Source organism: Hemitrygon akajei, chromosome 22, assembly GCF_048418815.1.
Source record: "Hemitrygon akajei chromosome 22, sHemAka1.3, whole genome shotgun sequence".
Classification (NCBI taxonomy): domain Eukaryota; kingdom Metazoa; phylum Chordata; class Chondrichthyes; order Myliobatiformes; family Dasyatidae; genus Hemitrygon; species Hemitrygon akajei.
The window spans coordinates 13,044,808-13,058,697 of NC_133145.1; the positions used below are offsets into that span (position 1 = coordinate 13,044,808).

A 13,890-nucleotide genomic window follows, 5' to 3' on the forward strand; every position below is an offset into this window, starting at 1 on the left:
ACCTCCAATTCCCCATATTCCTGTGTGAATACACTTTCCAAATACCAGTCCTACAATGCCCCATATTCCCATGTGAATACTCTTTCCAAATACCAGACCTCCAATTTCCCACATTCCCGTGTGAATACATTTTCCGATTACCAGATCTCCAATTCCCCATATTCCTGTATGAAGACACTTTCCAAATACTAGACCTCCAAATCCGAAAATTCCCGTGTGAATACACTTTCCACATACCAGACCTACAATTCCACATATTCCCGCGTGAATACACTTTCCAAATACCATAGTACCAATTCCCCATATTCCTGCGTGAATACACTTTCCAAATAGCAGACTACCAATTCCCCATATTCCTGCGCGAATACACTTTCCAAATACCAGACTACCAATTCCCCAAATCCCCGTGTGAATACACTTTACAAATACAAGACCTCCAATTCCCCATATTCCCATGTGAATTAGCTTTGCAAATACCAGACCTACAATGCCCCATTTTCCCGTGTGAATACACTTTCCAAATACCAGACCCACACTTCCACATATTCCCGCGTGAATAAACTTTCCAAATACCAGACTACCAATTTCCCATATTCCCGCGTGAATACACTTTCCAAATAGCAGACTACCAATTCCCCATATCCCCGTGTGAATACACTTTCCAAATAGTAGACCTGCATTTCACCTTATTCCCGTGTGAATACACTTTAGAAATACCAGACCTGCAATTCCCCATGTTCCTGTCTGAAAACACTTTCCAAATACCAGACCTCCAATTCCACATATTCCCGTGTGAATACACTTTCCAAATACAAGACCTGCAATTCCCCATATTCCCGTGAGAATACACTTTCCAAATACCAGGATACCAATTCCCCATATTCCCGCGTGAATACACTTTCCAAATACCAGACTACCAATTCCCCACATCCCCGTGTGAATACACTTTCCAAATTCAAGACATCCAATTCCCCATATTCCGGTGTGAATACACTTTCCAAATACCAGATCTCCAATTCCCCATAATCTTGTGTGAATACACTTTCCAAATACCAGACCTCCAATTCCCCATATTCCCGCGTGAATACACTTTCCAAATACAAGACCTCCAATTCCCCATATTCCCGTGTGAATACACTTTCCAAATACCAGACCAACAATTCCCCATATTCCCGTGTGAATACACTTTCTAAATTCAAGACCTGCAATTCCCTATATTCCTGTGTGAATGCAGTTTCCAAATACCAGACCTCCAAATCCCCATATTCCTGTATGACGACACTTTCAAAATACCAGACCTCCAATTCCCAATATTCCCGTGTGCATACACTTTCCAAATACAAGACCTCCCATTCCCCTTATCCCTGTGTGAATACACTTCCCAAATACCAGATATCTAATTCCCCATATTCCCGTGTGACTACACTTTCCAAATACAAGACCTCCAATTCCCCATATTCCCATGTGAATACTTTTTCCAAATACCAGACCTCCAATTCCCCATATTCCCGTGTGAATAAAATTTCCAAATACCAGACCGCCAATTCCCGATATTCCCGCGTGAATACACGTTCCAAATACCAGACCTCCAAATCCCCATATTCCCTGTATGAATACACTTTCCAAATACAAGACCTCCAATTCCCCATATTCCTGTGTGAATACTCTTACCAAATACCAAACCTCCAATTCCCCATATCCCCGTGTGAATACACTTTCCAAATACCACACCTCCAATTCCCCATATCCAGGCATGAATACACATTCCAAATACCAGACCTCCAATTCCCCATATTCCTGTATGAAGACACTTTCCAAATACCAGACCTCCAATTCCCAATATTCCCGTGTGAATACACTTTCCAAATAGTAGACCTCCAATTCCCCATATTCCGGTGTGAATACACTTTCCAAATACCAGACCTCCAATTCCCCGTATTCCCATGTGAATACACTTTCCAAGTACCAGACTAGCAATTCCCCATATTGCCGCGTGAATACACTTTCCAAATACCAGACTACCAATTCCCCATATCCCTGTGTGAATCCACTTTCCAAATACAAGACATCCAATTCCCCATATTCCCGTGTGAATACACTTTCCAAATACCAGGCGTACAATGCCCCATATTCCCGTGTGAATACTCATTCCAAATACCAGACTTCCAATTTCCCATATTCCCGTGTGAATACACTTTCCAAATACCAGACCTCCAAATCCCCATATTCCCGTGTGAATACACTTTCTAAATTGAAGACCTGCAATTCCCTATATTCCTGTGTGAATGCAGTTTCCAAATACCAGACCTCCAATTCCCCATATCCCGGTGTGAATACACTTTCCAAATACCAGATCTCCATTTCCCCATAATCTTGTGTGAATACACTTTCCAAATACCAGACCTCCAATTCCCCATATTCCCGTCTGAATACACTTTCCAAATACCGGACCTCCAATTCCCCATATTCCATGGGTGAATACACTTGCCAAATACCAGAGCTCCAATTCCCCATATCCCCGTCTGAATACACTTTCCAAATACCAAACCTCCAATTCCCCGTATCCCTGTGTGAATACACTTTCCGAATACCAGTCCTCCAATTCCCCAAATCCCTGTGTGAATACACTTTCCGAATACCAGACCTCCAATTCCACATATTCCCTGTAAGAATACACTTTCCAAATACAAGTCCTGCAATTCACCATATTCCCATGTGAATACACTTTCCAAATACCTGACCTCCAATTCCACATATTCCCGTGTGAATACACTTTCCAAATACAAGACATGCAATTCCCCATATTCCCGTGTGAATACACTTTCCAAATACCTGACCTCCAATTCCACATATTCCCGTGTGAATACACTTTCCAAATACAAGACCTGCAATTCCCCATATTCCCGTGAGAATACACTTTCCAAATACCAGGATACCAATTCCCCATATTCCCACGTGAATACACGTTCCAAATACCAGACTACCAATTCCCCACATCCCCGTTTGAATACACTTTACAAATACAAGACATCCAATTCCCCATATTCCCTGCGTGAATACACTTTCCAACTACCAGACCTCCAATTTCCCATATTCCCGGGTGAATACACTTTCCCAATACCAGACCTCCAATTCCCCATATTCCCGTGTGAATTCACTTTCCAAATACCAGACCGACAATTCCACATATTCCCGCGTGAATACACTTTCCAAATACCATAATACCAATTCCCCATATTCCCGCGTGAATACACTTTCCAAATACCGGACTACCAATTCCCCATATTCCTGTCTGAATACACTTTCCAAATACCAGACTACCAATTCCCCATATTCCTGCGCGAATACACTTTCCAAATACCAGACTACCAATTCCCCATATCCCCGTGTGAATACACTTTACAAATAAAAGACCTCCAATTCCCCATATTCCCGTGTGAATACACTTTGCAAATACCAGACATACAATGCCGCATTTTCCCGTGTGAATACTATTTCCAAATACCAGACCTCCAATTTCCCACATTCCCGTGTGAATGCACTTTCCAAATACCAGACCTCCAATTACCTATATTACTGTATGAAGACACTGTCCAAATACCAGACCCACACTTTCAGATATTCCCACGTGAATAAACTTTCCAAATACCAGACTACCAATTCCCCATATTCCCGTGTGAATACACTTTCCAAAAAGTATACCTGCAATTCACCTTATTCCCGTGTGAATACACTTTAGAAATAGCAGACCTGCAATTCCCCATATTCCTGTCTGAATACACTTTCAAAATACCAGACCTCCAATTCCACATATTCCCGTGTGAATACACTTTAGAAATACCAGACCTGCAATTCCCCATATTCCCGTGTGAAGACACTTTCCAAATAGTAGACCTCCAATTTCCCATATTCCCGTGTGAATACACTTTAGAAATACTAGACATCCAATTACCCATATTCCTGTATGAAGACACTATCCAAATTCCAGACCTCCAATTCCCCATATCCCGTTGTGAATACACTTGCCAAATACCAGAACCGCAATTCCCCATATTCCCGTGTGAATACACTTTCCAAATACCAGACCTCCAATTCCACATATTCCTGTATGAAGACCCTTTCCAAATACCAGACCTCCAATTCCCAATATTCCCGTGTGAATACACTTTCCAAATACAAGACCTCCAATTCCCCATATCCCTGTGTGAATACACTTCACAAATACCAGTCCACCAAGACGCCATATTCCGGTTTGAAAACACTTTCCAAATACCAGACATCCAATTCCCCATATTCTGGTGTGAATACACTTTCCAAATACCGGACCTCCAATTCCCAATATTCCCGTGTGAATACACGTTCCAAATAGTAGAACTCCAATTCGCCATATACCCGTGTGGATACACTTTAGAAATACATGACCTGCAATTCCCCATATTTCTGTGTTAATACACTTTCCAAATACCAGACCTGCAATTCCCCATATTACCGTGTGAATACACTTTCCAAATACAAGACCTGCAATTCACCATATTCCCGTGTGAATACACTTTCAAAATATCAGACCCGCAATTCACATATTCCGGCGTGAATACACTTTCCAAATACCAGACTACCAATTCCCCATATCCCCGTGTGAATACACTTTACAAATACAAGACCTCCAATTCCCCATATTCCTGTGTGAATACACTTTCCAAATACCAGTCCTACAATGCCCCATATTCCCATGTGAATACTCTTTCCAAATACCAGACCTCCAATTTCCCACATTCCCGTGTGAATACATTTTCCGATTACCAGATCTCCAATTCCCCATATTCCTGTATGAAGACACTTTCCAAATACTAGACCTCCAAATCCGAAAATTCCCGTGTGAATACACTTTCCACATACCAGACCTACAATTCCACATATTCCCGCGTGAATACACTTTACAAATAAAAGACCTCCAATTCCCCATATTCCCGTGTGAATACACTTTGCAAATACCAGACATACAATGCCGCATTTTCCCGTGTGAATACTATTTCCAAATACCAGACCTCCAATTTCCCACATTCCCGTGTGAATGCACTTTCCAAATACCAGACCTCCAATTCCCTATATTACTGTATGAAGACACTGTCCAAATACCAGACCCACACTTTCAGATATTCCCACGTGAATAAACTTTCCAAATACCAGACTACCAATTCCCCATATTCCCGTGTGAATACACTTTCCAAAAAGTATACCTGCAATTCACCTTATTCCCGTGTGAATACACTTTAGAAATAGCAGACCTGCAATTCCCCATATTCCTGTCTGAATACACTTTCAAAATACCAGACCTCCAATTCCACATATTCCCGTGTGAATACACTTTAGAAATACCAGACCTGCAATTCCCCATATTCCCGTGTGAAGACACTTTCCAAATAGTAGACCTCCAATTTCCCATATTCCCGTGTGAATACACTTTAGAAATACTAGACATCCAACTACCCATATTCCTGTATGAAGACACTATCCAAATTCCAGACCTCCAATTCCCCATATCCCGTTGTGAATACACTTTCCAAATACCGGACCTCCAATTCCCAATATTCCCGTGTGAATACACGTTCCAAATAGTAGAACTCCAATTCGCCATATACCCGTGTGGATACACTTTAGAAATACATGACCTGCAATTCCCCATATTTCTGTGTTAATACACTTTCCAAATACCAGACCTGCAATTCCCCATATTACCGTGTGAATACACTTTCCAAATACAAGACCTGCAATTCACCATATTCCCGTGTGAATACACTTTCAAAATATCAGACCCGCAATTCACATATTCCGGCGTGAATACACTTTCCAAATACCAGACTACCAATTCCCCATATCCCCGTGTGAATACACTTTACAAATACAAGACCTCCAATTCCCCATATTCCTGTGTGAATACACTTTCCAAATACCAGTCCTACAATGCCCCATATTCCCATGTGAATACTCTTTCCAAATACCAGACCTCCAATTTCCCACATTCCCGTGTGAATACATTTTCCGATTACCAGATCTCCAATTCCCCATATTCCTGTATGAAGACACTTTCCAAATACTAGACCTCCAAATCCGAAAATTCCCGTGTGAATACACTTTCCACATACCAGACCTACAATTCCACATATTCCCGCGTGAATACACTTTCCAAATACCATAGTACCAATTCCCCATATTCCTGCGTGAATACACTTTCCAAATAGCAGACTACCAATTCCCCATATTCCTGCGCGAATACACTTTCCAAATACCAGACTACCAATTCCCCAAATCCCCGTGTGAATACACTTTACAAATACAAGACCTCCAATTCCCCATATTCCCATGTGAATTAGCTTTGCAAATACCAGACCTACAATGCCCCATTTTCCCGTGTGAATACACTTTCCAAATACCAGACCCACACTTCCACATATTCCCGCGTGAATAAACTTTCCAAATACCAGACTACCAATTTCCCATATTCCCGCGTGAATACACTTTCCAAATAGCAGACTACCAATTCCCCATATCCCCGTGTGAATACACTTTCCAAATAGTAGACCTGCATTTCACCTTATTCCCGTGTGAATACACTTTAGAAATACCAGACCTGCAATTCCCCATGTTCCTGTCTGAAAACACTTTCCAAATACCAGACCTCCAATTCCACATATTCCCGTGTGAATACACTTTCCAAATACAAGACCTGCAATTCCCCATATTCCCGTGAGAATACACTTTCCAAATACCAGGATACCAATTCCCCATATTCCCGCGTGAATACACTTTCCAAATACCAGACTACCAATTCCCCACATCCCCGTGTGAATACACTTTCCAAATTCAAGACATCCAATTCCCCATATTCCGGTGTGAATACACTTTCCAAATACCAGATCTCCAATTCCCCATAATCTTGTGTGAATACACTTTCCAAATACCAGACCTCCAATTCCCCATATTCCCGCGTGAATACACTTTCCAAATACAAGACCTCCAATTCCCCATATTCCCGTGTGAATACACTTTCCAAATACCAGACCAACAATTCCCCATATTCCCGTGTGAATACACTTTCTAAATTCAAGACCTGCAATTCCCTATATTCCTGTGTGAATGCAGTTTCCAAATACCAGACCTCCAAATCCCCATATTCCTGTATGACGACACTTTCAAAATACCAGACCTCCAATTCCCAATATTCCCGTGTGCATACACTTTCCAAATACAAGACCTCCCATTCCCCTTATCCCTGTGTGAATACACTTCCCAAATACCAGATATCTAATTCCCCATATTCCCGTGTGACTACACTTTCCAAATACAAGACCTCCAATTCCCCATATTCCCATGTGAATACTTTTTCCAAATACCAGACCTCCAATTCCCCATATTCCCGTGTGAATAAAATTTCCAAATACCAGACCGCCAATTCCCGATATTCCCGCGTGAATACACGTTCCAAATACCAGACCTCCAAATCCCCATATTCCCTGTATGAATACACTTTCCAAATACAAGACCTCCAATTCCCCATATTCCTGTGTGAATACTCTTACCAAATACCAAACCTCCAATTCCCCATATCCCCGTGTGAATACACTTTCCAAATACCACACCTCCAATTCCCCATATCCAGGCATGAATACACATTCCAAATACCAGACCTCCAATTCCCCATATTCCTGTATGAAGACACTTTCCAAATACCAGACCTCCAATTCCCAATATTCCCGTGTGAATACACTTTCCAAATAGTAGACCTCCAATTCCCCATATTCCGGTGTGAATACACTTTCCAAATACCAGACCTCCAATTCCCCGTATTCCCATGTGAATACACTTTCCAAGTACCAGACTAGCAATTCCCCATATTGCCGCGTGAATACACTTTCCAAATACCAGACTACCAATTCCCCATATCCCTGTGTGAATCCACTTTCCAAATACAAGACATCCAATTCCCCATATTCCCGTGTGAATACACTTTCCAAATACCAGGCGTACAATGCCCCATATTCCCGTGTGAATACTCATTCCAAATACCAGACTTCCAATTTCCCATATTCCCGTGTGAATACACTTTCCAAATACCAGACCTCCAAATCCCCATATTCCCGTGTGAATACACTTTCTAAATTGAAGACCTGCAATTCCCTATATTCCTGTGTGAATGCAGTTTCCAAATACCAGACCTCCAATTCCCCATATCCCGGTGTGAATACACTTTCCAAATACCAGATCTCCATTTCCCCATAATCTTGTGTGAATACACTTTCCAAATACCAGACCTCCAATTCCCCATATTCCCGTCTGAATACACTTTCCAAATACCGGACCTCCAATTCCCCATATTCCATGGGTGAATACACTTGCCAAATACCAGAGCTCCAATTCCCCATATCCCCGTCTGAATACACTTTCCAAATACCAAACCTCCAATTCCCCGTATCCCTGTGTGAATACACTTTCCGAATACCAGTCCTCCAATTCCCCAAATCCCTGTGTGAATACACTTTCCGAATACCAGACCTCCAATTCCACATATTCCCTGTAAGAATACACTTTCCAAATACAAGTCCTGCAATTCACCATATTCCCATGTGAATACACTTTCCAAATACCTGACCTCCAATTCCACATATTCCCGTGTGAATACACTTTCCAAATACAAGACATGCAATTCCCCATATTCCCGTGTGAATACACTTTCCAAATACCTGACCTCCAATTCCACATATTCCCGTGTGAATACACTTTCCAAATACAAGACCTGCAATTCCCCATATTCCCGTGAGAATACACTTTCCAAATACCAGGATACCAATTCCCCATATTCCCACGTGAATACACGTTCCAAATACCAGACTACCAATTCCCCACATCCCCGTTTGAATACACTTTACAAATACAAGACATCCAATTCCCCATATTCCCTGCGTGAATACACTTTCCAACTACCAGACCTCCAATTTCCCATATTCCCGGGTGAATACACTTTCCCAATACCAGACCTCCAATTCCCCATATTCCCGTGTGAATTCACTTTCCAAATACCAGACCGACAATTCCACATATTCCCGCGTGAATACACTTTCCAAATACCATAATACCAATTCCCCATATTCCCGCGTGAATACACTTTCCAAATACCGGACTACCAATTCCCCATATTCCTGTCTGAATACACTTTCCAAATACCAGACTACCAATTCCCCATATTCCTGCGCGAATACACTTTCCAAATACCAGACTACCAATTCCCCATATCCCCGTGTGAATACACTTTACAAATAAAAGACCTCCAATTCCCCATATTCCCGTGTGAATACACTTTGCAAATACCAGACATACAATGCCGCATTTTCCCGTGTGAATACTATTTCCAAATACCAGACCTCCAATTTCCCACATTCCCGTGTGAATGCACTTTCCAAATACCAGACCTCCAATTACCTATATTACTGTATGAAGACACTGTCCAAATACCAGACCCACACTTTCAGATATTCCCACGTGAATAAACTTTCCAAATACCAGACTACCAATTCCCCATATTCCCGTGTGAATACACTTTCCAAAAAGTATACCTGCAATTCACCTTATTCCCGTGTGAATACACTTTAGAAATAGCAGACCTGCAATTCCCCATATTCCTGTCTGAATACACTTTCAAAATACCAGACCTCCAATTCCACATATTCCCGTGTGAATACACTTTAGAAATACCAGACCTGCAATTCCCCATATTCCCGTGTGAAGACACTTTCCAAATAGTAGACCTCCAATTTCCCATATTCCCGTGTGAATACACTTTAGAAATACTAGACATCCAATTACCCATATTCCTGTATGAAGACACTATCCAAATTCCAGACCTCCAATTCCCCATATCCCGTTGTGAATACACTTGCCAAATACCAGAACCGCAATTCCCCATATTCCCGTGTGAATACACTTTCCAAATACCAGACCTCCAATTCCACATATTCCTGTATGAAGACCCTTTCCAAATACCAGACCTCCAATTCCCAATATTCCCGTGTGAATACACTTTCCAAATACAAGACCTCCAATTCCCCATATCCCTGTGTGAATACACTTCACAAATACCAGTCCACCAAGACGCCATATTCCGGTTTGAAAACACTTTCCAAATACCAGACATCCAATTCCCCATATTCTGGTGTGAATACACTTTCCAAATACCGGACCTCCAATTCCCAATATTCCCGTGTGAATACACGTTCCAAATAGTAGAACTCCAATTCGCCATATACCCGTGTGGATACACTTTAGAAATACATGACCTGCAATTCCCCATATTTCTGTGTTAATACACTTTCCAAATACCAGACCTGCAATTCCCCATATTACCGTGTGAATACACTTTCCAAATACAAGACCTGCAATTCACCATATTCCCGTGTGAATACACTTTCAAAATATCAGACCCGCAATTCACATATTCCGGCGTGAATACACTTTCCAAATACCAGACTACCAATTCCCCATATCCCCGTGTGAATACACTTTACAAATACAAGACCTCCAATTCCCCATATTCCTGTGTGAATACACTTTCCAAATACCAGTCCTACAATGCCCCATATTCCCATGTGAATACTCTTTCCAAATACCAGACCTCCAATTTCCCACATTCCCGTGTGAATACATTTTCCGATTACCAGATCTCCAATTCCCCATATTCCTGTATGAAGACACTTTCCAAATACTAGACCTCCAAATCCGAAAATTCCCGTGTGAATACACTTTCCACATACCAGACCTACAATTCCACATATTCCCGCGTGAATACACTTTCCAAATACCATAGTACCAATTCCCCATATTCCTGCGTGAATACACTTTCCAAATAGCAGACTACCAATTCCCCATATTCCTGCGCGAATACACTTTCCAAATACCAGACTACCAATTCCCCAAATCCCCGTGTGAATACACTTTACAAATACAAGACCTCCAATTCCCCATATTCCCATGTGAATTAGCTTTGCAAATACCAGACCTACAATGCCCCATTTTCCCGTGTGAATACACTTTCCAAATACCAGACCCACACTTCCACATATTCCCGCGTGAATAAACTTTCCAAATACCAGACTACCAATTTCCCATATTCCCGCGTGAATACACTTTCCAAATAGCAGACTACCAATTCCCCATATCCCCGTGTGAATACACTTTCCAAATAGTAGACCTGCATTTCACCTTATTCCCGTGTGAATACACTTTAGAAATACCAGACCTGCAATTCCCCATATTCCTGTCTGAAAACACTTTCCAAATACCAGACCTCCAATTCCACATATTCCCGTGTGAATACACTTTCCAAATACAAGACCTGCAATTCCCCATATTCCCGTGAGAATACACTTTCCAAATACCAGGATACCAATTCCCCATATTCCCGCGTGAATACACTTTCCAAATACCAGACTACCAATTCCCCACATCCCCGTGTGAATACACTTTCCAAATTCAAGACATCCAATTCCCCATATTCCGGTGTGAATACACTTTCCAAATACCAGATCTCCAATTCCCCATAATCTTGTGTGAATACACTTTCCAAATACCAGACCTCCAATTCCCCATATTCCCGCGTGAATACACTTTCCAAATACAAGACCTCCAATTCCCCATATTCCCGTGTGAATACACTTTCCAAATACCAGACCAACAATTCCCCATATTCCCGTGTGAATACACTTTCTAAATTCAAGACCTGCAATTCCCTATATTCCTGTGTGAATGCAGTTTCCAAATACCAGACCTCCAAATCCCCATATTCCTGTATGACGACACTTTCAAAATACCAGACCTCCAATTCCCAATATTCCCGTGTGCATACACTTTCCAAATACAAGACCTCCCATTCCCCTTATCCCTGTGTGAATACACTTCCCAAATACCAGATATCTAATTCCCCATATTCCCGTGTGACTACACTTTCCAAATACAAGACCTCCAATTCCCCATATTCCCGTGTGAATACTTTTTCCAAATACCAGACCTCCAATTCCCCATATTCCCGTGTGAATAAAATTTCCAAATACCAGACCGCCAATTCCCGATATTCCCGCGTGAATACACGTTCCAAATACCAGACCTCCAAATCCCCATATTCCCTGTATGAATACACTTTCCAAATACAAGACCTCCAATTCCCCATATTCCTGTGTGAATACTCTTACCAAATACCAAACCTCCAATTCCCCATATCCCCGTGTGAATACACTTTCCAAATACCACACCTCCAATTCCCCATATCCAGGCATGAATACACATTCCAAATACCAGACCTCCAATTCCCCATATTCCTGTATGAAGACACTTTCCAAATACCAGACCTCCAATTCCCAATATTCCCGTGTGAATACACTTTCCAAATAGTAGACCTCCAATTCCCCATATTCCGGTGTGAATACACTTTCCAAATACCAGACCTCCAATTCCCCGTATTCCCATGTGAATACACTTTCCAAGTACCAGACTAGCAATTCCCCATATTGCCGCGTGAATACACTTTCCAAATACCAGACTACCAATTCCCCATATCCCTGTGTGAATCCACTTTCCAAATACAAGACATCCAATTCCCCATATTCCCGTGTGAATACACTTTCCAAATACCAGGCGTACAATGCCCCATATTCCCGTGTGAATACTCATTCCAAATACCAGACTTCCAATTTCCCATATTCCCGTGTGAATACACTTTCCAAATACCAGACCTCCAAATCCCCATATTCCCGTGTGAATACACTTTCTAAATTGAAGACCTGCAATTCCCTATATTCCTGTGTGAATGCAGTTTCCAAATACCAGACCTCCAATTCCCCATATCCCGGTGTGAATACACTTTCCAAATACCAGATCTCCATTTCCCCATAATCTTGTGTGAATACACTTTCCAAATACCAGACCTCCAATTCCCCATATTCCCGTCTGAATACACTTTCCAAATACCGGACCTCCAATTCCCCATATTCCATGGGTGAATACACTTGCCAAATACCAGAGCTCCAATTCCCCATATCCCCGTCTGAATACACTTTCCAAATACCAAACTTCCAATTCCCCGTATCCCTGTGTGAATACACTTTCCGAATACCAGTCCTCCAATTCCCCAAATCCCTGTGTGAATACACTTTCCGAATACCAGACCTCCAATTCCACATATTCCCTGTAAGAATACACTTTCCAAATACAAGTCCTGCAATTCACCATATTCCCATGTGAATACACTTTCCAAATACCTGACCTCCAATTCCACATATTCCCGTGTGAATACACTTTCCAAATACAAGACATGCAATTCCCCATATTCCCGTGTGAATACACTTTCCAAATACCTGACCTCCAATTCCACATATTCCCGTGTGAATACACTTTCCAAATACAAGACCTGCAATTCCCCATATTCCCGTGAGAATACACTTTCCAAATACCAGGATACCAATTCCCCATATTCCTGTGTGAATACACTTTCCAAATACCAGTCCTACAATGCCCCATATTCCCATGTGAATACTCTTTCCAAATACCAGACCTCCAATTTCCCACATTCCCGTGTGAATACATTTTCCGATTACCAGATCTCCAATTCCCCATATTCCTGTATGAAGACACTTTCCAAATACTAGACCTCCAAATCCGAAAATTCCCGTGTGAATACACTTTCCACATACCAGACCTACAATTCCACATATTCCCGCGTGAATACACTTTCCAAATACCATAGTACCAATTCCCCATATTCCTGCGTGAATACACTTTCCAAATAGCAGACTACCAATTCCCCATATTCCTGCGCGAATACACTTTCCAAATACCAGACTACCAATT

At 41.7% G+C, this 13,890-nt stretch overlaps 1 protein-coding gene across 4 annotated transcripts in view; it reads right to left on the reverse strand.

Annotated features, from left to right (window-relative positions):
- Positions 1-13,890, reverse strand: part of LOC140714989 (glutamate receptor ionotropic, NMDA 2C-like) — a 592,188-nt gene that overhangs the window by 337,987 nt on the left and 240,311 nt on the right. The window lies entirely within an intron of this gene.